Below are 25,258 nucleotides of genomic sequence, written 5' to 3' on the forward strand. Positions count from 1 at the left end.
TAATCCTCCTCCTGCGGCGTCAGCATCCAATTTGGGTGCTGGTTCTAGTCCCAGTTGCTCCTCTTCCAGTTCAGCTCTCTGCTGTAGCCCGGGATGGCAGTGGAGGATGGCCCAAGTGCTTGGGCCCCTGCACCTGCATGGGAGACCAGGAAGAAGCATCTGGCTCCTGGCTTCAGATTGGCATAGTTCTGGCCATCGCAGCCATTTTGGGAGTGAACCAACGGAGGGAAGACCTTTCTCTTTGTCTTTCTCTCTCACTGTCTATAACTCTATCTGTCAAATAAATAAATTTTAAAAAGTATAGCTATTATCAAAAAGACAAAAGATGAGCATTGGCAAGGAAGTAAACATTTAAAAATAAAACTGCATGGTTCTGATGGGAATGAAAATTAGCACAGGCATTATGGAAAGAAGTATGGAGATTCATGAAATTTAGAAATTGAGCTACTCCATAATCCAGCAACCCTACTTATGGATATAAATCCACAGACTATAAATTCAGTATTTCAAGTGGAACTTCACTCTTATGATTATTACAGCATGATTCACTATAGCAGAAATATTGGTCTAACCAGTGTGTATTCAATGAGTGAATGAATAAAGAAATTTTTATATATAGAAAGAGAGAGAGAGGAAGAGAGAGATAAGCAAAGGGATTCTATTCAACCTTAAAACACAAAGAAACCTGTCATTTGTGACATGCACTTAGAGGACATTATGTTATGTGAAATAAGCTAGACACAGAGAAATAAATACTGTATGATTTCACTTATGCCTAAAATCTTAAAAAGTCAGATTCATGGAAGTGAAACCAATACCCTATACAGTGCCTTAAAGGCAGATACTAATTAGATCCTGGTCTCCTATGTCTCCCTACCTCCCTCCATTATCTTAAAGTGTCTTGACCTACCTTTTGATAGCAAATCAACCATTACCTAACATCAGTTCCTGAAGTTGGGGGAGTGGTGCAAATGACTCTACAAGGTTTCAATCACCAGACTCAAGAGGTAGTTTGTTTCTTCAATAGATAACATCTTGATGCTCAGTCTTGTCTCAAGAGGCTCCATTTCAGGAATGGCCAAGGGCAGAAAGTAACTAGCACCTATTTGGGCCCCATAAAAAGACTTCAATTAACTTTGTCATCATCAAAATGTCTTAAAAGACATGAATTCCCTGACAAATCAAAGATGGTAACAAGCACTGCCGACAAATCAGGAGCTTGAACATGAGTTGTACATATACCTCTTAATCCTAGACCAAATCTATAAGAACCTTTACTTTTAGCCACTTGGGGAGACCAGGAATTAAGCAATAACTCTAATTCCTTGCTCTGTGCTCTGTAATAAATACCTCCCTTTTTCTACCATTGCAACATCAGTGATTGGCTTTCTGTATGTTGGGTGAGCAGACCCAGTTTGGGGGGATTTACAGCAACTCCCAGAACTAGTTTTGGGGATTGTTCTGTATCAGAAACAAAGAGTAGATGATAGTTACCAGCTACTGGGGTCGGGGGAGCTTAGAATGGTGTTGGTCAAAAGACACAAAATTTTGGTAAGATAGGAGGAATAAGTTCAAAAATATGTATGACACATCATGATGACTGCCATTAATAGCAGCATATGTAAACTTGAAACTTTTCAAGAGTTTCTCTTTTAAGTCTTCACATTGCAGAAAATTAAATATGCCATGTAATATATATCCTAATCTATTTGATTTAGCCATTCCACAAGGTATACATATATCAAAGCATGTTGTATATCATGAGCATTTCTGTTTGTCAATTGGAATAAATTTGGTGTTGTTTATTTCCCAAATGGGTACACACATGTGGACACACATGCACAGCAACACATTCAAGGGCAATGACTTGAACATGTAAGTTAATATGCACCCTGAATAGTGTAAATCACAGCTGAGTGAATTGAGCATGTTTCCTGCAGACACTATCTTAGGCTTTTCTGCATTTCTCCCTGGAGACAGTCAAGTAGAAACGCTTCCCCTAAAAGCTTGAGGCAAATCTATTAGCGCATGTGAACATGTGCATTTCAGGAAAAGGCAGAATAATACCAGGGGAGTAATTCATGTCACAGTGATTGCCTTTCCTAGATTATGACTATGCCATGGAATTTGATGGTTTCTTGTTTTGTGTGTGTGGACCCATTGCCAAGTATCCTCCAGGTGCGTAAACAATAACAACAAAGTGATATGAAAAAAAGAAAACTACTTGTGGTTGCACTGAAATAAGTAAAATGTGTGAGGAGTGGTTTTCAACCCTCACTATACTGCCCCTTTGAGGGAGATCGATTTAAAATTGTGGTCTTAAACTACATCAGAACAGCCTTTGAAGGAGCTGTGTTGGAATCACCAACAAATCTTCCTGTTTTCCAAAGGCAATATTCATTCATTCCTGCATTTCATACTGAATACATCTAGGTCCCATTATCAGATTATGGAAACTAATATTAATTGCAAAATGATGTCACAAAGACAGACAACATCACAAAGCTGGTCAGTATGCAAACTTTGGAAGACATGTAAGAGGAAAGTCAATATGAGACCCTGGAATCAGACATAAAGTGCCCCAGTATAGGACTATATATAGTGAGTATTTTGAAAATTTTGGTTTATGCAGTCAACCCAGACATTTTGTCAGAAATATTTACTGGAAACTCACTGTATGTTGAATGTTATGAATCATGTAACTGAATACATTAGAAGCTATTGTAATGTCTAGTAACTGTTTATGAAACACTAATACCCCAAAAAAAATGTGAATTGGGTGCCTCTACACTTAAAATTTGGAGTGGGAGGCAATTGAAGCTCATTTTAGATTCATAACAAAGATGCCATCGCTCTGTAAGAAAGACACTACCCTGATAATGCCCTTTTCAAAGTACCAGGTCTATGTAAATCTGTACTGAGTACTTGATGTTTAACTTACTGTGTTTTAATTCTTTTTTTCATAAAATATGCAGAGTTTTCTTAGTAAAGAATTAAGAAGAGAATAAAGAAATAAGAAAAGATTGTTTGGATAGCTGTTATTTCTTTTAAAAAATATTTTGCATTACCTCCCAGATGTTATGCAAGAATGTTCACGTATGCATAAAGAGCTTAAAAGTCTTAATCCAATTAAGAAGAATGAAGGTTCTAGGAAAGTCTCTTGGAATTTTTAAAGAGTTATTTTTATAGGATTTATTTATTTTTGAAAGGGAGAGAGGGAGATACAGAGAGCGAGGAATGGAAGATACCTCTTCCATCTACTAGTTCAAAGGCCCCAGCAGCCACTGTATAGCTAGGTCAATGCCAGGAGCCGGAAACACCATTTTGGTTTCCCATAATGGACCCAAGAACATGACCTATTACCTGATGCCTCCCACAGTGCCTTCCCATCAGAAGGCAACTAGATCAGAAGCATAGTTGAGACTCAAACCCAGATACCTGTTTACCAAGCAGCAGCTTAACTATTGCACCACAACATCCATCCTTGGAATTGTTAAGTCCTATTATTTACATTCTTTAAATCCTTTCCAAATGTAGATGAGAAATAAAAGGGGAAATTAATTTATTATATCTATCACTGCAGCTAAGGGTACTTTCAAAACAGTATAACAGACAGAAATAAATGGGGCAACTCAAGTTAAAAAAAAAAAAAACAGAATTCTAAGTCATTAGGTCATTAATTTCACTTAATTCATTCATATGGGGTCTTACCCCTAAAACTGATTAAGTGATTAAGTGAATATAAAATTGAAAAGTCCAATATCAAAGAATAAAACACTTTAGAGGCAAACAGAAGACTAAAGGATATTTTCCATGTAAGGACAAAAGTAGGAAATATTCTAAGTTAATCAACAGGTCTGTAAATATACCTCAATTACCAAAGCAGACTTGATATCTAAGCTTATCTTCAAACTCTTTTTTTTTTTTACCAATTTGGGTTAACTCTAAATTATGAACTAAATACATTACACAGTGTCTACATCATAGAGATCAAAGAAAGATAAAAAAATTCATAGGTAAGAATCATGTGTTCTCAAAATTCCTAGGTATTCTGCACATAATTATCTCACCTTGAGAGATAAAGAAGAGTGAGCACACAGATGCTTCTAGAATTGCAAGTTCCCTGATAAGAAGGTAGTTGTAATAACAGTGTAATCATTACTACCAACCAGATAATATATTAATCAATCAAGCACCTAAATTTTACTACTTTAGGAAAGGTAGAAATATCAGATCAATGCGAAATAAAACTGTGCTTTAAAGCTACTGTTTTGGGAGAGGTAAAGTAACAAGGTGCAGATCCTGGATCTACAGGGAACATCTTACTAGGTTTAAAATTTGGTCACATGCTGAGACTAATACTGTATACATTCTTGTCATTTAAAAAGATGCCTTGAGACTCACGCTGACATCTTTCTTCCCTCAAATAAGCCACCTAATTCTATGGGGACTTAATCATGTTTCAGTGAAAAATCTAAGCAGAACCTTTACCAACATACTCCTTGCCAACATAATTCATGATGGTGAGAGTACACTGTCTTATATCAATAATCAAAAAAAGTAACATAGCAAATTTGTGCCCAAGGAGTCATGTATTGTGTGTGTATATGTATGTGCACTGGTCCAATTAACTTCTTATCTCCATGCCCCTGTTCAATTCACTTTTAACCAAGAGAAAGCTGCCTGCCCCTCTTCCTAATAGGTTTTGCAAAACTGAAATTTTCCATGTTTGCACACATCCTCTGGTCAGATTTGCTGAACCAGGTAGGTTGACCATCCCATTTACGCGATGCACAATCTGTGAAACAGATCTTTTGAGAAAAGAAAAGCTTTGTTAGCGTGGCCCATCAGCACAGAGTCAAGGATAAGATGCATATCTGTCTCTGATTAGAGGCCTAGGGAAAGTTTTATAGATTGGGTAGGAAAAGATGGGATGCAGAAACTAATGTTAGAAAGTCAAATTCTGGGTAGAAGAATCAAGAATCAAACAATTAATAATAAAGTTTGGTAAGATGGGTTCACACAGCAGATTTCCTTTTTCAGTGGATCTTCTGCTTCTGTAAAGGCTCCAGCATTTAATTCCAAGCATACTTCAGACTCTGGTTCTTCAGGTTTTCCATCCTATGCATGGGCCCAGGTGATAGCACTTGTAGTTCTCAAACTCTTTATTTCCTCTGTGCCTGTTTAAAGTGAGGGGCATTATGGAGCAGTAGTTTTAGCTTGTGATGCTGGCATCCCATATCCAAGTTCTGGTTAGAGTCCTGACCACTCCGCTTCCAATCCAGCTCTCTGCTAATATGTCTTGGAAGCAACAGATGATGGTTCAGGTAGGGGAGTTTCTGCCACACACCTGGGAAACCTGATGTAGGTCGTGACTCCTAACTTCTAGCTTAGGCCTAACCTAGCGCTGCCTTTTAGGGAGTGAGCCAGTATGTGGATAATCTCTCTCTCTGTATCTGTCTCTGTCAATCTTTCTTTCAAATAGTAATTTAAAAAAAAGAACTCCATAACAGGACCTTTAAAGATGTGATCAGGTCTTCATAGTTATCACTTCTTATTAAAGCATAGGATGGGAAAGAAATGAGGAAATAAAGTCAAAAGCTTTTAAGTTTTGGAGGTGTCAAGAGGAAACTTGATTAAGAAGATTGATTTCAGAAGCATAGGCACATATGTGTATTTAGCTGATGATAATTCTCTACATCTCTATGCAAAGTGGTTGGCCTCTGAGTACACATGAATACCAAGAAGAGCTATTTGAATCCTTTTTCTTTGTGAATCATTAAGTGAATGTTAAGAAAGAAAATATTTCCCTCTTTTGGGGTTATCTGTTTTAAGACTGTTGATTTGGAAATACTGATGGCCTTCACTTTTGTTACATGACACAAGGTTGTTTGTGACAGGAGAGAATGATGTCAACACACAAAAATAAACACCTAAAAATGACAGGAAAAGATAGTTGAAGGCAGGGATAAAAAGAAAAAATTCAAATGTCAATTTCAGCTTTAGGTCCAATAGAGAAGGCAAATGATCAGCTCTTGGATTTCCTGTATGTGTTGGCAAATAAACAACTTCCATTGCTTTTAATCCCCATCAGTTAGGGGAAGGTTTCAGGGATTTCCATCTGAAAGAATCTGTAATTTTTCACTATTAATTCTTTTCACTTATGAATCTTATTCCTCTAAGCCTGAGTTTTAGGAGAGTAGTCTCATCCATTGAAGTCAACAGTTGTGTTAGAACTGTAATAAATGACTCTTTTCCTTCTTAGTCTGTTAAATAAGACAATTTCACTCAAAATCACAGTTTTAGTTCCAACTCTTCATTTTTATATTTATGGAAAACCACTTAATAGTAATGTCCAATGTTCTGCACTAAATTTCTCTAGGATGGTAAAGAGCTCAAAACGTTTAGGCAGTGGTCTCTTTAAGATTGTTTTTCTGTTCTTCTTGCTTAAATAGATTGGATTGTTTGGGACAACATAATTTCCCTGGTAGTTTTAAAGTGTTTTTTTTAAATCCTTTCTGGAGAGACTCCTATTTGTTCTATTGTGGTAATTTCAGTGTGTGATAGTCTTTCAGTAGAAAGGAATTTAGATAAGAAGTGGGACGAGATTAAAGTGATACTGCCTATAATCACAGTGATCCTATTTGTGATTATTTGACTTACATTCATAAGGAACTTTCACAAAAACCCTGAATATAAACACTGACCTTATAGTTAGGATACAAATACTGGGAATCCTTTGACAAGGGTAATCTCTTGAAAAAAACACACTAGGAGTTACTTGATCTGATCGTAGTGCTACACTGGAACCTAGAATTATCAGGTAATTGAACCATAAACCATTTGCTCAAAAGTCAAGATGATGTAAGGCAAGCATTGACTATCCCAGAATCCCCCTAGCATGAACTGAATGTTCAGAAACCACCTGTTAGTAGTAGATGTTCAGTTTTAAAGGCTGAAAAGCATTCCCAGGGAAAGGATAGCTAACTCTCAAAATGATAACAAAAAATTGCCATGTAATATGAGAGCACTTCCAAAAGGTTAAAGGAAGTGGAATTATAATTTTATTTTGGTGGAACAAAATTTTGAAAATCATGGTTTTTTTTTCATAATATGTACTCCATGATCATTTTGAAGATCTCATACTTCTGTTGCAATGAATTTGTATATGTGTGAGTGTATTGAGTACACTGCAAATTTCTAGAACTCACCATAAAACTACTGCTAATAACTCTCAGATTTAATCAGAAACTGATTCTTAGTATGTGACTGCTTAAGGTTTGATGAACAATTCTATTAGGTAGCATACTTCTTGATTCATATATTCTTTCCTCCATTTCATCATCTAAGTTTTGTTTTGGGGATCATACTTTTCATGACAGCTGACTTAGTTTACTAGTTTAGGGCTCTGGCTTTTAAATCTCAATCTTCTATTTGACCTTAATCACAAATTATTGAGAGAGATATCTATTTGAGGGATATACATTTGTAATATAATAGTGATATTTTATGAATAGGGATCAATTTCTGATAACTTTTTAATCATTACATTATCTAGTACAATTCAAGCATGTATGTCTTGAGGAATTCATACATCAACACACACATGTAAACTTCTAAGTAAAATATAAGGATTCCTTGATAATGGTGGAATAAAATTTCTCATAATTATCATCTTCCATGTTGAGAGAATAATGCCTCTCCCAAAAATGAGCTTCTTTATTAAGCCTATAAAAAAAGCATTGGCATATTCAATATACATCTCATGATTGGATTCAACACATTAATAGCAGCAATCATCTTCCCAACATTAATCTCTGATTGGGTATCATATAATAACCATGCTCCATTACTAGTCATAAACCATTTGATTGAACAAAATTTAAATATTTTTATCTTTATTAGAAGACACAAAAGTCACTGGCAATTAAAATATACCTATGCTGCAAATACTGCATTAACACCCTTTCCACAAATTGTCACCCACTGTCAACAGTTGATAATGACTCTTCAACATCACTGAACTGCCCCTTCATCACCTCCCCCATGGCTGCCTCCATTTCTCTATCGAATTAAAGTCTTCATTATAGATTGAGGTGCACAATATTCCACCCCATTAACTCCTCACTTGCTTCTACATTCTTTAAAGACAGAAACTATAAGAACAAAGCCTAGAACAAGGTCTTTAACTATATAGGTATCTTTGCTTAAACAGGAATTCTTTTATCAAGAACACAGCAAAGTAAACATGGTATTACAGAGAAGAGTTTTACATTCAGTCATACTAAGAATGAATGAAATCTAGGTTTTGATAACAGTATATTTTGTAACTTTAGAACTTTCAATACTTTAATAGATTCATGTACCATATGAGTCACCAAAGAGTAAGGAGTGTGACATAGTTTCCAATCTTTTTCCAATTCATTTAACCATATTTCTGCAGATTTTTTCTAAGGGCTGAGTTCTGAACCTCATTGTGAGAAATAGAAATGCAGTGGTAAAAGCTGTGAGATTAGAAATATGTATTGAGTTCAGTCTTCATGTCTGCCATTCATTAGCTGTAGTAAACTAAACTCTAATATAGGCCTAATCAGATTCCTGATCTGTAAAATGATAATAACAAATGCCATCATGAGTGTAAGGACCAAATATAGTAACACACTTTAATGTGAGATGCTTATCTTGATGTCAAATATTTAAAGCACTAATAATTTCTTGAAATTTTTAATTGAAATGATTGAATCAAATGGGTTATTTAGTATTATTTATTTCTGGGTATAACTTTCCTTTTATTTAGGCATTCTGCAATTTATCCTCTCCAGGTCATTTCTTTCTTTTCCCACAAATGTAGACCTGCTTTAAAGCACATTTTAATTAATTACCAAACTCCAACAGCATATATGAATCAAGGCCAAGCCAAAAGCCTTTACTATTGGGGATTTTAAAAATACCCTTTGGAAAAAACTGGCTCTATAGAATTCCTCAGGATATTTTGGTTCTTCAAGCTACTAACAAAATCAAATTCCTTTCCCTTATAAAACAGTATATTGTTCTCCTTAGGGGACATTGTTTCCATTGTTTGACCAAAGTTCACCTCATTAATTTATCCTTGGTCAAAGAACAAATCTATTGTATAGTATACATTCCAATCATTGTGCAAGCTCTTTTGAGAGCTGGTCTCCCCCTTGCATAAGGTTTTGGAAAGAATGTACTTTTCCCCTAGCTATTTTCAGAAACCTTCCCTTTGTTCCAAAGACAATTTTGTTTAATTTTGGCCTTTTGTGCATGTGCAATAGCAGGTTTAATCCAATCAAGGGACAGCTTTCCTTCACTAGGTTATCAACTAAAGCCAGAGTGAAGGCTATTGTATAGCTGTGGATCTGACTTGCACAGTTTGCATGCTGCCTGATTCAGATTCTGTTCTGTTGTACTACCATACTTCACCTTCTTAGCTGGAAGAAAAAGCCAAACAAATGCCTCAGTATCTCAATCAATGTGCAACTACCAATACATGCCTAAACAAAAGGTCATAATGTGACCACAAAGGCTTTAAAAGTAATCAGTAGAGGAAAACAAAAACATGGCCCAGAAAGTGTTTTTCCCTCTTGCTGTTGCATTCTCTTTACTCTACACCCCTCACACAGTAGTTCTATTCTTAAACAAAGTAATAATATGGACCTATCAGCATGATGACTTCTCCTTTGTGGCAAACTGAAAATAAGCAGCAAGAATAAAGAGAATAGTCACAGAAGAATATACTTCAGCAGGTGAATAAAGTCTTGCAAAATGAAAAGGAGGTGCCAGTGAAAGGAATAGATGCTGTACACAGAGAAGAAACATGCCACAGGTTCCATTTCTTATTCCCAGGATTATTTGCCCCTGAGGTTTTTCTGTTATGATGGACACTTAAAGCAGGCAGAATTAGATAAACAGCAATACACTGTATAAGCAGTATTTGTCCATACAGGACAAGATTTTAACTCCATCTGTAGCAACTGAAGAATGATTTAAGAGGGGAAAATAGAGAAGTCGTCCAGTTAACACTTAGCCTATGAAATGACAACAATGATTTTGTTTTCCGTCTACAACTGCATCAATCATTTATCAATGTTCAGTAGGCAGAGTGTCATTTGCTCATCACTGTTACACTCAAGGAGAGAAAAACAACCGAAATGTATGTTGTACAGAATCGGGTTTAGCAAAAATGAGTGCAAATACCTAGGTAATGCAATAGAAACGATTCAAGAATATATTTGAGATCATAAAATATCTGTATTTCAAAGCCTGAATTTTGAACACAACCAGTGTTGGCAAAACTGCTTTGCAATTGATAGATTAATTCTAATGTCAAAAAACAAAATAGGTAGCATATTGATTACTTCATTCTTGAAATATATATGGGATGCCTATTACAGTATTCAGGGTTAGAAACTCAATGTATTGTCAGCAGGGTTCAAAAGTCCACTGAAGAGTTCAGTGCATTTCCTGAACTACGTTACCTGGCTATAAATTCTGGTCAATATTAGTTGCTGATGTAGATTTTGGATTACACAAGGGTCCTCTATAAGATCAAAGGTACATTTTTCCTAATACCATAGAGTGACAGGCTTGGACATCAATATCAGATACAATATCATTACATTTACATTTTTAAAGAGATGGAGTGATTGAAAAACAAAGACTCACAGACAGAGAAGGATACGAAGTTACATTTAAGTTAATTATTTACTCTACAATATATTACTTTTGCTGTATTAATCATGCTATGGCTCTTATTAATGAAGAAAATTAAAAATAACTTTTTCTGATTGCAGTATCTTGTCTCCATAATGGCCATTATCAATTTCTTCCACTTCTGAAAGAAAATTGAAGTTTTAATATATCCCTCTCCATGGAGCTGAGTTTTTTCATCATCATTGATAAGCACAACATGAAGGGTCAAAACTTAGTAGTGATTTTAGAAGGACGCTACGCATATCCTACTGAAATGACTTTACCACCTGCTAATCCCAGCTTTCCATCACTTGATTTTATTCATGTAAGAAAGCATTAGGCACTACAGAAATGTTGTTTCTTCCCTTCCATGATTCTCAGTATGTTCCTAGTAGAGTCATCATCTCATTTTCAGGCAACTTAATTGATCTTATATTCTAGCAATTCCTGCATTAGGGTTTCATTGTATCTCAAAGAGTATAATAAAAATGCCTACAACTCTTCAAAGAGACAAAATGAAATCTGATCAAGTTGTGTACTCTAACTTTAAGCCATGTCCACACTTTATAGATAGTAATTATTTGGCTTAGAAGTTCACTTCACTTTGACAGCACTGAATATCTTCAGCTTTTTAAAAATATGCTGATCTTATAAACTTGGTACAACTTACTGCTTGAAAAATAAATGCTCAGGTAGGCAATTCACCTATAGAAATCATTTCTACCTCAGGACCACCCCAAAACCTGTGTAGGGATCTGAAGTTTCACAACCTAGAACCTTGGCACTCTTCAATAAATAATAATGACATACAGCTTATCAGTTCAATGCAAACCAATTTCTATCCAAGTTGGGTAAAGATCCAAATGCCAAGACAGATAGTGAGAATATTTCAGATGTTCCTCTCTTCTTTGTCCTCATTTCTCAATATAGGGGTTGCTATGACTTCACTTACTTGTTCTTTCTACAGACACAGAGCCAAAACTAGACTATGTATTTCATTTTCTTGAAATAGATTTCAAATTCTTTTTACAAAGGGAATACAATGTATTGTAATAAATGGGTCTCTTTTCTATTCAAAAGCTGAATTTTCATTTTATCCTGAGCAAAGATCTAGCATCATATAAGAGGCTCTGAGGAGGGATTTGAAGCCTCTGGAGACCCAAAAGTCCTTTATAGAACAACTAAATAAATGAACCAACAGTTGAACACACACACATACACTTAGCCAGTTATATATGAATTAATTCACAATGACAATAAAGACACAATTCATCCTAACCTTTAATTTCGAACAAAATCAAACATATCCACTGATAAAACAACAGAATACAACTCATGTTGCTCCCTCTTTCGTCATGTCTCTTTCTCTTTACCAGGTATCAGTCTTTTTCTTTTTTTCTTTTCTTTTCTTTTTTTTTTTTTTTTTGCAACTCTACCATTATTGTACCTTGCACAGCACTTTAGAGATAAAAATGTGGTTTGTCATTTATAGTTGAGAGCTACTCTCAGAAACAAAGGTAAAAGATTATGCTTGTGTTCCACAATGAACAATCAAAGTATTTGTTTTCCTGGACTCATTCTATTAAAATGGAATGCATACCAGAATGAAGACTACTGATTCTTGGGGTAGTGTCTTTCAGTTAACTCACATCTTCGCAAATAACTGAAGGATAAGTTCAGTAGGGTCCTGGTTATCCCTAGATAATCTTTTGTTTGCAGCAACAATATGTTTACTAAAAATTAGTATATCCAAGATGAAAGTGTGAGATGGAGTTGAGCCATGGAATTGGCCAAACACATCTAAGGAGTGGGATACAACACTATCATTCATATCCCCCATAAAATGATTGTCCTAGAAATTGAGGAGGAAACAAAGGATGGCCCAAGTGTGCCAGTGTATAAAGTAAAATTGATAATTATATCAAAAATATATGGTTTCTTAAATGAACAAAGCAAACAAACTGAATTTATGAGATCTTTACTTTTTCAAAAAATATAAGCACATCTAAAAATAGAAGTGTCCCTGATTTGTGGTTTTGTGGTACAATCAAGCTTGTCTGACATTCTTTTTTGACCCAGGAGCATAGCAGACATTTCCATCAGGGAACTGTGCCATCAGGCACTTCCCACACGGTATAGCCAGGATGAGAAAGCTCCAGGCATGTCCCCAGTTTTCTGTCCTTATTTTCCCAGGCATGCTGCCTCTTCATCTCTAGCCAGTTCCGGGAAACATGATGACAGGTAATTATAAGAACTAAATAGGCTTGGCATTGTCATTTTCAGAAACTGCTTGCAAAGCCCACAAGCTCCACTTGCTGCACTCCCTCTAGTTCAACATCCAAGACAAATTAAAAGGGGTTTTATTTAGAATTCATATTCTACAACCATTCTGTGATTATTTTTCTCACTGCAGAGCATTTTCATTTGATCTGAATAAGAGTTTCTTCTCTTAAAAAATGCTAACAATTTACTATGGCTGACCTACAGTCCAGGTTACTACAACCAATTAAAAAAATAATATAGAGAATGCAACTCCAATGATGCAAGTGATATGAGACAAGTTTCCATTCATCATCTTTCCAAAGTCTTCCAATGGAGGAATTTGTCTCCAGTTGCCATGCTAGATTGAATAGTTTTTTCCATTTCCTGAGGTCTATTCACTTAGATAACAATTCATATTCCTCTACTCCAGTGTTGAATGGTAGGGGATATGATTCTCATAAAATGCTTGGGAACATGTAGTTCAACTTTAAAGAGCAGAAATACTCTATATTGTCCTAAGTCATTTTTAAAAATATTTTATTAAGCGAAATAATGCTTTTTATTTATATACATTGGTTGGTCTAGAATTTTCTTATATATTTTGTATTTTACAGTCTTATTTTTATCACAGAAGAACTCTTTTGTTCTGCCTTGCACACATTTTTAAACTTCCTCATTTATAATTATTAGAACTATAGAGACAGAGAATTCTCCACCCTCTATACTCCAAGTACTAACAATAAGCTAGGGCTGGGCAAGACCAAAGCTGGAAGGTGGGAATTCAATTCAATCTGGGTATCCCATGTGGGATGCAGGGCTCCAATTACTTGAGCAATGATCTGTTGCTTCCCTGTGTGCATTGGCAGGAAGATGGAATTGGAAGCCAGAGCCAGAATTTGAGCCCAAGTACTCCAGTATAGGATACAGGCGTCTTAACCAGCATCTTTACCCTAGAACAAATGTGCATCCTTCCCTCTGCATCTTTATCAACATTTGAAATGTAAGTATCACAGTTGTCAATAACAAATTTCTGCATTGTTAAAAAAAGTAATATCCACCCGTAAATATTGCCCTCTTTATATCTCAACTGTTTTATTTATCTGGTCAATAATTTCATTACATCTTTCAGCACTCCAAAGTGGTAAACTCAAAAACAGCAGTGAAGATCCTGTCAGCTCGAATCTGGGGCGAGTTGCTGATCTTAAATCTTGAGGGTGTCTGCATAGCACTTAGACTTGTAACTGAGTGATAAGCACTTTTTCTTTTCAGTTTCTCTGGTAACCAGAGAAAAACCAGTCTCTGATTACCAGAGAAAATCCAGGACTGAGACTTCTAGTTATAATGACATATACTGGTTCAGTGTGAAAAGACTGATAAATGAACCCTGGTGTCCAGAGGTCAGTTCAGTGGGAGAGTGAGAGAAATGGGAAGATTGTCAAAGTCTGACATATGCCTGAGAGGATCCTGGTAATTTTATTTGCTGCCTGAGCATCTGATCATTTATTCAGCTTCCCTGAGAGAATTGGTAACATTTTTTATTTGCTATTTCACATTTGGAGTTTTTCCACAGAGCATGTGGAAGGGGCTGGTAGAGATCAAAACTAGTTAGTATCAGCAAATGTTGAAGCATCTCTTCCAGGTACTTAAAATAAATAGCATTGAGAAGCAGGAAAGAGGGAGGAGAAGAGACATGCATGCTTCCGTTTGCATTAAGTCACTCACTTCCCATCCTGAACATCATAGCAAGTAGGGCTGAGTGAGACAATTAATGTAAAAGAGTGATAGGGACTAAGACGTCCAAAGTCTAAATCTGAAATTTAAATTGGCCACAACATATATTTTCCAGCAGAATAATAGAATAATTTATTGATATCAGATTTACCAGGATAATGTTAATGTGGTCAGAGAGAAGAACTTTCACTGAAACATGGCCTTCACAGGTGGAAGCCAGGGCACAGAGTTCAGAAGGGTAACAGCCTCCCTTCAAGTGTACTGGATAGGAATTTCTAAGTTGCCTGTAGTCTACAATTGAGTGCTTGATTAAAAGAAAAGCACCAGGTAAATATTGGCTGGGCCCTTCCTCTCTGCCAAATATTAGATTTCTTGGTAAGTACCAGACAGTAGAGCTTCCACTGAGGTGCAAATGGAATCTGGGCTAGCCCTGCTCTCACCAGGCTGGTTGCCCACTCCCTTTTAGAAACAGATGGCATCTACCCAACTAGGGGTTTAAAGGATGGAAAATATTCCCTTCTGAAAACACGACAACTCCAAATACTTTATACCAAGTGCCTCCTGCTTACCTTTTTTGATAGCCAGGGTAACAAATCCCATCCAGATGGACTTGAAATCCAAGGCAGCACATGCTACATCAATCACTTGTTCTTTGACTCTGGGACAGCTGTTACTAGCTGTGATGCTACCACCAATGGCATAGGGAAACTTGGTTTATCTTTTTTAACAAAATAATGTGTATTTACTTGAAAGGTAAAGCAACAGAGATGGAGGGAAAGAAAGACAGAGAAAGAGATTTTCTACCTGCTGGTTCATTTACCAAGTGGTCACAAAAGCCAGGATAGGTCCAAGCTAAATCCAGGAGCAAAGAACTCCATCAAGGTCTCCCACAAAGATGGCAGGGCCTAAGTATTTGGGCTGTCTCCCAATTCCTTCCCAGGTGCATTAACAGGAAGCTGGATCAGAAGCAGGAAAATTGGGACTTGAATCAGCACTCTGATATGAGATGCTCGCCTTGTAGTCTGTGGCTTAACTCACTATGCCACAATGCTGGCCCCAAAATTCGATTATCTTTGATTCTTCCTTCTCTTCCTATAAGTTTTCAATATCTCAATTCTACCTTCCCAAAGGAATTGCCTTATTATTCTTATGTTTGCTACTGTCCCTTTTGTCTGATTTGCCTTGTTGATATAGAATTTCATGATACAAATATCTTTCTCTAAGTTCTTGAATGCAAGCTACAGAGAAAATCCAGTCTGTTTAAATTATGACTGAATTTCTACACTCGATCTTAGCCAAAAGGCCAAGAAGCGATTTTTGTTGAATTTCTATGTGACCAATTTTCAGCCCTCACATAGTGCTGTTGGTGGACTTATAAACTGCTCCCTGCCCTCAAATTCTAATGTTGAAACCCCAACACCCAATAACTCAGAATGTGGCTGCATTTGAAAATGGGATCTTTAAAGAGGTGATCAGGTTAATGGGATGACTTTAGGGTGAGCCCTAATCAAATTTCGCTTGTGTCTTTATTAGCAGAGATTAGAACACAGAATGTACATTCACAGAGGGATGCCCATATGAGGACACAGCACAAAGTCTTTCTGCAAGTCACACAGAGGCCTCCAAGGAAACCACAGTCTTTGCAACTCTATCACAGTACCTTGAATAATGCCCAGCACACTGTAGATGAGGCTATGAGTTCTGTTATGGAAAGTTCCATGTTTACTCTGTTCAACATCAAGCCCACGTCAAGCACGGATCCTGTGCAAAAACAGGGTGCAGCAAATTTGGGGGGAATGAATAAACACTCAGGTGAACTGATTAAAAGAAATGTATAAATCAGGTAGTTAAATTTCTTTCTATTACAAGCAACAAGACTGATTCATACAGAAGTTAATTCCTAATCTTTGGTCTTTTAATTCAATAGTCCAACACGGCCTACCTGGAACAATATGACCCTTTAAAAAGGTTGTATATTCTCGGGGCAAAAAAACAACAACTAGAAGTCATTAACATTTTCTTACATTTTTGTTTATTATATTAGAAAATTATTAGCTTTTAAGACCTTGAAAACATGGGACCCAAATAATCAAATATATAAAGAGTGACATATCTGTTGATAGAAAATACAGACTGATACTTGACTGTTTACTTCATTATGGTTCTTCAGTGAGATATCACAGCTTGACCAGCATCAACATAATGGCATTAGGACACCAAGCAATGTTTTATTTACTGTTTATGGGTGTACTTCTGTGTATGTTGTCCATGTGCATATGTGCATGCTATAACCAAAAAAGCATTGACAATAAGTTCAGAAAAACAATGGAGAATGCTCTAAACAAAATTCAATTTACTTTTAGGTTTTATGTAGCAATTGTCAAGGCATAATATTAACTCACAATCACACTGTAAAAAAAGTTCTAAAATTTCAAATTCTTTTAGGCTTTTATTAAGTGCTAATGCACTTATTTGTCATAGAACTTATTTGAAAATAACATCAATGTGTTTTTCAACAGATAATAGTAGTAAACTTTCTCTATTGCTTACCTTTATAATACAAGGTTTATTATCTACCACACAATTTACATTTGGGCCAAATTATTTTGTGCTATGAGTACTGTCTTGTGCATTGTAGGGTGTTTACCAGCAACCACTTTCTAGTTGCCAACAGCAGCTTCATCCATTTTCTGACAATAAAAAATGTCTCCATATATTGACAAATATTCTCTGGGAGTAAAACTGTCTCTGGCTGAGAGCCACTGCTAAAAAAGATACTGAGATTTTGTTGTTTAAGTAAAGATGACTGCTGTTAATTCCCACCTCACCTTCCTCCTCCGAAATGCCCACACAATTCCAGTAGCTGAACATAGTAGTTTATTTCTTAACTCTAGCACAGTCAAGTGTAGATCTGAATTGTGGGAATGGGATGTGAGACTTGTCTCATGCCACAATCCAGGCTGACTGGCCACCATCAAGGTTTCCCTGAGTGTACACACAAACAGCATATGGAGAAAGAGGTAAGAGGATTGTTACTGATAGGTTTCCGTTAGCCTGACCTACACTTGGAACGTAAGCTGTCCATTCACACTGCTAGTGACATCTGTACTAATGACCACTTGAAACGCAGTCACAAGGCCTCAGTTTATTGATAGGGAATCAGAAACAGAGAATAGGTCTATGCATATGAGAAAAGATCATCTTAGTAATATATGGTTTCTGCTGAATGTCTAATAATTTTTTAAGATTTATTTATTTTACTTGAAAGAGTTACACAGAAAGAGAAGAGGCAGAGAGAGAGAGAGAGGTCTTCCATCCCACTGGTTCACTCCCCAAATGGCTGCAACAGCCGGAGCTGCTCTGATCCGAAGCCAGGAGCCAGGAGCCAGGAGCCAGGAGCTTCTTCCCGGTCTCCCATGCAGGTGCAGGGGCCCAGGGCCTTGGGCCATCTTCCACTGTTTTCCCAGGCCATAGCAGCTGGATCAGAAGTGGAACAGCCAGGACTCGAACCAACGCTCATATGGGGTGCCTGCACTGCACACAGCGGCTTTACCTGCTACGTCACAGCACTGGTCCCTAATAATGGTTTTTAAAAGTTATGTTCCCTTGTATTTCTATGGAATGTATCACAGATGAAGGTTTTGTTGACTTGCATTGGACCAAGAAAGTAGTTTATGAGAAGTAATGAACTCCCCAGTTACTTTTCTCAGTATCTGAACCAAGGATGATTGAACAGATTGTGCTTAATCACCTTTTGATCCATTTACAGAATGGGCCAAATGTCACTTAACGTCTACTTAATAAGTAAGTGTATATTTCATGGAAATTCTTGTATGGCTTCTCTGAGAGGAATTGTATTTTTGGTAATCACTTGACAATTAGAAAATTCATGGTTAAAACAAAGATAGATTCTAATGATGAACAGCCTTTCTTAGGTATAATTACAAAGAGCAGTACTTACGTTCTCAAGAGGACAGAAGATTGACTTCTGTTTTTTCTTTGTTTTCACTAGTGGGAAATGTATGTCTACTATTCTATTGAACATAAATACTTAATAAAATGATTGACTGAAATAGCAAGAGTCTTATTTGTAATAATAGGGCATAGAGAAGCTAACATCACACAAAGCTCAAATCCATGTTCCCGGGCCCATGATGTTCACATTTTTACATGTTGTGAGCATGACTGGCCCTGGATGAAATATCCCCTCACAATTTATTTTTGGATGTATTCTACCCTTAGGAGCACTACATCCCATCCTGGAGTTTTTCTGTCAAATTTTTTCCTCTAAATGCAACAAACATTATCAAGAAAAATCTTTGCTAAAGCACATACCTCTGTCATAGAGCCATACAAAAACACCAACTCTGCTCTCCAAGAGACTCATTCAAACTGCCAACCACATTCAACATGACAGAACAGCCTAGCTGCGGTGGCTTTCACAAACCATAGAGTGCAGGTGATAGAATAATTAAGCTTAATTGAGGGCTATTAGCAAATAACTCACAAATAGTTTGAGTCAAATGGAATCTTGAAAGCTATATGACTTTTAATAGATGAGGGAATTATGCTCACTCTCATTTCCATAGCTTTCCTCTTGCAGCTTCAAACCAAGAAAAATACATTCTAAATCTATATTAGCCAACTTTAGTTCCTCTTCTCCTTATAGCTTTCCCTTTGAAATCAATTTCTTCCTACCCACTCTAGTTTCATAAACATTCATCACTTTTTCCCTGGGTTGTTATTTATTATCTCATATTATTCACTTCTTCAAACATAATAAATCTCACTAATTTCATTCATTCATTTCATTCATTCATGGTAGGTTTGAACTCTAAGTCTATGTGTAAAATAACTATGACTTAAGCTCATTGATAGCATCTTTTATGCCCCAAAATGCAACCACCATATAAATTATTTATAATAAACTCTCAGTTAAATGAGTCAGATTCTTGAAATGATACTTAGATCAGTTTGGGGGATTTAATTTCAACTCCAAGATGGTAGCAAAAACTCCTGTCTTTGGCCTGGCCCTAGCTCCAGATGTTGTGAGGATGTAAGTAATGAAGCAGCAGATGAAAACCCTCTCATTCTCTTCCCTCCATTTCAAACAAATAAAATAATTATTTAGAACAATGGTAGCCAGAAAAGAATATGTACCTGTTGAGCACATTCACCTTCCATTTGGCATTAGTGTGGTTTAAATGCATCATTGAATATTCCTATGTGTAGTGGGTACCTTTTGTTAACATGCGATAAGGGTTTGCATGCAATCCATTTTCTTGTTCTAGATAGCTGCAGTGCCAGGAAGATACAGTGAAAGGGGGGTTTCTGCAAGGGGGGAAAGGAAATCCCATCTTCTTCAAATCATGGAATACATCTAAAAACGGAAAGTATGGCTAAGATGATTTTTAAAAATAGAGCGAGGACTAAGAAGGAATTAAAGGGCAAATACAATTTCACAAATTCTATTTACACAGTAAGCTAAATTCCACTGGGAGAGAAAGAATCAGATGAAAGTTTGAGAGATGATTAAATACATAGGCTTCAAATGTTTGAATTCTGATTTTACCTCACTTTGCTCACTTGCAAGGTAGTTTATAGGACAAGGGTACTTCAAGAAGTTCACAGAAAAATGGAATTTAAAGGTAAACTTATTTTGAGGCAATTTTTTGAAATTTATACAGGGTTGTTAGGTAATATACATTTTCCTTGATTGTTTTGAAGATCTTTCATACGTGGTAGAAACATCCTAATAAACTCTGTGTCATAGAGCTGTGAACTGAATTAAAACAGTCAAAAGGCTTAGAGCAGTGTAGCACCAACAAAACCATGTACAGCATTAGATATCCTTAGACCTATGAAAGTCGTGCACGGAGAGGTTTGGGGATTTCAAAAGAGACTCTCTTATCTTTCTTCCCTCTGCTTGATTTGGAGTTCCCCATTCATAATAGATACCAATTTTTCATGTGAATAAGATGATGTGATACAAAGAATTGATACGAATACATGGTTGATATGAATAAAGACTTTGAGGCAAAGATCACAAAATTTCCTCATTATGGAATTTGAAAGGTCTATTGCAGCTTGTAGGGCATTCATTCAGACAAAACTAAACTGCAAATGAAAATGGTGCAGAGCCAGCCAGAATGAAAGCTTGGTTTGCTTCATACGAGTCATCTCTATTTTCTGAACCAGAAACTACAGATTTCACCATCTCTGGAATATATGTTTGCCAAATTAAAATAAATAATCATTCCTAAAAGTTTCTGGAAGACATGACATCAATTCTCAGAGAGTTTTTTTGTACAGCAGTCACATGTGCAGAGTTGCATTGTCTAAGCACAAGTATAAAAACCTTAACAAGAATTAGCCATTTGGAGGTGTTAAGTGGGCTGGTCCACTCTGAGCTGCCTCAGGAGACTTCTTGTTTGCATTCATGAGAGCCATTGTAACTAAGGTCTCTAGTCTCTGGTAAGAAAGCTTTCCCTGAAGGGTGCTTAAAAGGAGCCTGGAGGACTGAACTCAGCATATTCTCAAAGGATTTACAGACATCTTCACAATTCAAGGATGTAAGAATGACATGACCCAGTTACTTTTCTTCTCTTGAAATAATGTAACAAAATAATAGCTGGCAGTTGAATTTCCCCAGTGCTTACAAGTGTTTAATTCCTAACTAAATGAGAGGAAGACTGACTCTCCACTTTTTCAAGCTGTTTCAGAGAACAAAACTGGACTAAGCTCACTGAAAAAAAACTGCTTTTCAAGGAAAATGTCAGAAGTCACTATATTAATTAATGCGCTGTCAAATTATCAATAGCTTATGTGAATTTAATTGTCTATAAATATATCTTCAGACATGTACATGAGGGTCTACTGAGAGTCATAACCTAGAATTTCTAGTTTTCTTGACATAGAAAAGGGAAAGAATTCACTCATTGATTTATTTATGACAATTAAAAGATGAACTCAGTTTCTTTGACAGAGCAATCTACAATATTATCATTCTTTTCAAAATTAGAAAACCGCAACAGAAATATATGTTGCTATCTCAGCAGCTTAAGGGGTTAAAAAACATTCTATGTACAAAAAAATCTAGAATGATAGAAACACTGTATTTTTTTTAAAAAGCTATGCTTTTCTATCCTCAGCATCTATGTCTCTGTTTTGCATATTTTATGGAAGTTCATTTTATAACATTAAACTTGAAGCATTGATTTTTAGGTTTTTAATAGCTATACATATTTTGTTACATTACACAGAAACAGAATGTATTTAAAAATATAGACCTATTTAAAGCGGTACTAAACCTTTCCAAATAGATAAGCTTTCAAGGTCATCAGATACATCTCAATGCATAATTTGAAGATGAATGTGTTCTTTGACTGCAATTAAACTATATTTGGTCTGTGGTTTACATAAAAATGCAATTTTTAGGGAAAAATCATCATCATATCTGAAAAAGTTCTGATGTAGCTTTCTGCCCAGTGATCCATTCCCTCAGAAGATGGCAAATAAACCAAGTATATTTAAAGGCAAGAACTGACACCTTCTGCTACAAGATAAATTAATTGATCAGATTTCCACCTTAGGAGGTCGACTGGTGACGAGGGATTGAGCACCGGGAAGTTTCATTGCAGCTATGTTCCAGGAGAGCAATCTTCATCATTTCCCTGCTGCTGCCTTCAATTTACAGAGAGTGCTGTGCAGGAATAAACTGTAATGTATGGCTATGGCCCCAAACATGAGTATACGACTTTACCCAGTGCCATAAAATAAGAATCCTGAGCAGAAAATCATTACTTAAACCACTTTGCCATTGAGGCAGGCCATACACTACATCTACGTTTTTCACAGAGATATACAGAAATATTAGAGAGAGTTAACCGGGAGAAAGATACAGATTGGTGTTTGGTTACTGAGGGAAAGATGCTATACTCGATGTGCATTATCAAGCTTTGAAACCCATGCATTAGACAAATTGGATTTTAATATCAATATATTTATTGTCACTTATAAAAAACCCCAAGGAAAGGTATGTTCTAAGGCTACTGGATTCAATGGCCCAGTGGCATTGTTAACCAACTTCTTTCTTTCTTTTTTATTTTTAACCAACTTATTTCTTTCGAGAGCTCTTTGCTCGCACTGGATTCTGGCAGTGTTTATATCATCTTCAGGTTACAGATACTCCTTGACCCATGATAGACTTATTTCCTGATTAATTCACCCTAGGTTTAAAATATCATAAGTCAAAGGTACATTTAATGCATGGAACCGTTAGACTTCATAGACTTCATATCTTAGCAACACAGTACACTCAATTGTTTCTCCTCATGATCACGATTGGCTGGAGGCTGCAGTTTGTGCAGTGCCCCAGCATCATGAAAGAATTTCATGCCACATATTACTATTCCAGGAAAAGATCAACATTCAGAATTCATGTTTTCTACTAAATGTATATGTCTTTCATACCATCATAAAGTTAAAATTTCTTTAATTCAGATCGTAGTCATTAGAAACTGTCTGTAGTGTCGTTTATTACCATAAGATATCTGCTCTAGAGCAGTAGAGGCAGAAGCCTTAGTGTTCATGATCACTGGGAAGAAAATGGCCTCAGTATTGAATATTAATCATTTTCTTTGATCTGATTGAAACTATTAATTGTGTGACAATTGTCTCTCTAATACAAATAACAAAGTTTTTCCCCCAGAATGTTGTTTTTGTTTTGTTTTGTTTTGTTTTGTTTTAACAGGCAGAGTGGATAGTGAGAGAGAAACAGAGAGAAAGGTCTTCCTTTGCCGTTGGTTCACCCTCCAATGGCCACCGCGGCCGGTGCACTGTGGCCAGCGCACCATGCTGATCCGAAGGCAGGAGCCACGTACTTATCCTGATCTCCCATGGGGTGCAGGGCCCAAGCACTTGGGCCATCCTCCACTGCACTCCCGGGCCACAGCAGAGGGCTGGCCTGGAAGAGGGGCAACCGGGACAGAATCCGGCGCCCTGACCGGGACTAGAACCCGGTGTGCTGTGCCGGCGCCGCTAGGTGGAGGATTAGCCTAGTGAGCCGCGGCGCCGCACCCCCCGCCCCGAATGTTTTAAAACACTATCAGATGCATAAATATGAATACTTGAATTATATCAGAGTATCTTTTAGTTCTGTAGGATGTGGAAGAATAACTACTTGAAAAATATCAGAATATTTGTTAATAATGGAGAAGAGGGGAAATGTTTGCTCTTGTATGTAACTGATGTGCCCACAAGAAATAACATCAAGACAGACCTGACTAAACAATTCAGCAAGCCATGAACCATTAACTTGACTGCCATATGGCAAATTATCGAACTCTGGAGACTTTTCTCATATGGAAAATCAGAATTTCTATTACTCATTTTAGTGTAGTTGTGTTGATTAGATATATTAAATGAGTACCATTTAGCAGAGCCTGGCAGGTATAGAGGTTCAAAAGCAGCTTTTCCAAAAGCTAGTGAGAAAGAGAAGGAGAACTTATGATTGTGATGTTACTAATGAAATGGGCTGAAATATTGATGACATGCCTGCATGATTGTAGATTTACTGAAAGAAAAGCAAATGTCAATCTCTGGAATATGCCTAATTATCTGGTAAAGGTTTTCATCATATTCTGCTGAGACTTATCTATTTAGAAAATATACAGACCCCTGCTAGCAGACGTAACCTCAGAAATAAGTCAGACTCCAGAGTACAGGCCGAAACACTGCCAGCCACCACCCTGATTCTCTTGACTGGGACAGGAGGTTCACATCTGCGTGGACCCTAGTGCTGAGTGGGGCAATATGCCAATTTCTAAAGTGAATATTTCTAGTTAATAATATATATATATTCTAGTTGATAAATTCAGCTTTTCTTTTATTTTAGGCTCAAGTGATTTTGACTGTCTCTTAATTGATATCTTCATTAATACTGTTTAATGTAATTAATTTAATTTAATTTAATTAAACCTGTGAAAATTAAACCTATGAAATTTATCTTTTGATATCCATTTGTTATTGATTCCTTCTGAAAAGCACTATCATTTTTTTTGAGAATACAACTATTCCAAATAAAATTTCTATTCTCATCGCTAGAAGATGCATTATATAGTAGATATCTATGCCAGCAAGGTACAAATAGATGCTTTATTATAAATTATTTCCCAGAAAATGACTCATTAGTGGTTTAATTCAATAGATCTAAAACATTTTTAAGGTCTGTCTGGCTAATTTCCTGCAAAAAGCTGTAATCATTCTTTTAATCCCTTCTTTTTATCTTTCCTATTTTATCTTTTTCTGCATATTCCAAAGTACAACAGTGATGTTCCACCTTCTCACTCTGTGTATGATATATAGCATACATACACATTAAAACTTAGAAATCAACTGCAGGTGCATTGATTAAATTTTCCCACATAAAGACGACCTGAATAAATTTTACATTCATTTAAATTTGTTTATCCACTAATTCTACCTGCCAGTGTCTTTCATAGGATGTTTACTTTAGTTTCAATTCAAAAATCATTGAATGTTAAAGTTAAAT

The 25,258-nt window shown here is 36.4% G+C and overlaps 1 long non-coding RNA gene and 1 pseudogene across 1 annotated transcript; one reads left to right on the forward strand and one right to left on the reverse strand.

The window, feature by feature from the left end:
* Positions 1-2,521: 2,521 nt before the first annotated feature.
* Positions 2,522-16,508, forward strand: LOC127491846 (uncharacterized). The gene is made up of 3 exons (XR_007920786.2): positions 2,522-2,601; positions 13,842-13,975; positions 16,240-16,508. It is a non-coding gene; the product is annotated as an uncharacterized lncRNA (long non-coding RNA).
* LOC127491852 (U2 spliceosomal RNA) lies at positions 15,875-16,021 on the reverse strand (annotated as a pseudogene).
* Positions 16,509-25,258: the final 8,750 nt, after the last annotated feature.

This window comes from Oryctolagus cuniculus, chromosome 3 (assembly GCF_964237555.1).
Source record: "Oryctolagus cuniculus chromosome 3, mOryCun1.1, whole genome shotgun sequence".
NCBI classification, from domain to species: domain Eukaryota; kingdom Metazoa; phylum Chordata; class Mammalia; order Lagomorpha; family Leporidae; genus Oryctolagus; species Oryctolagus cuniculus.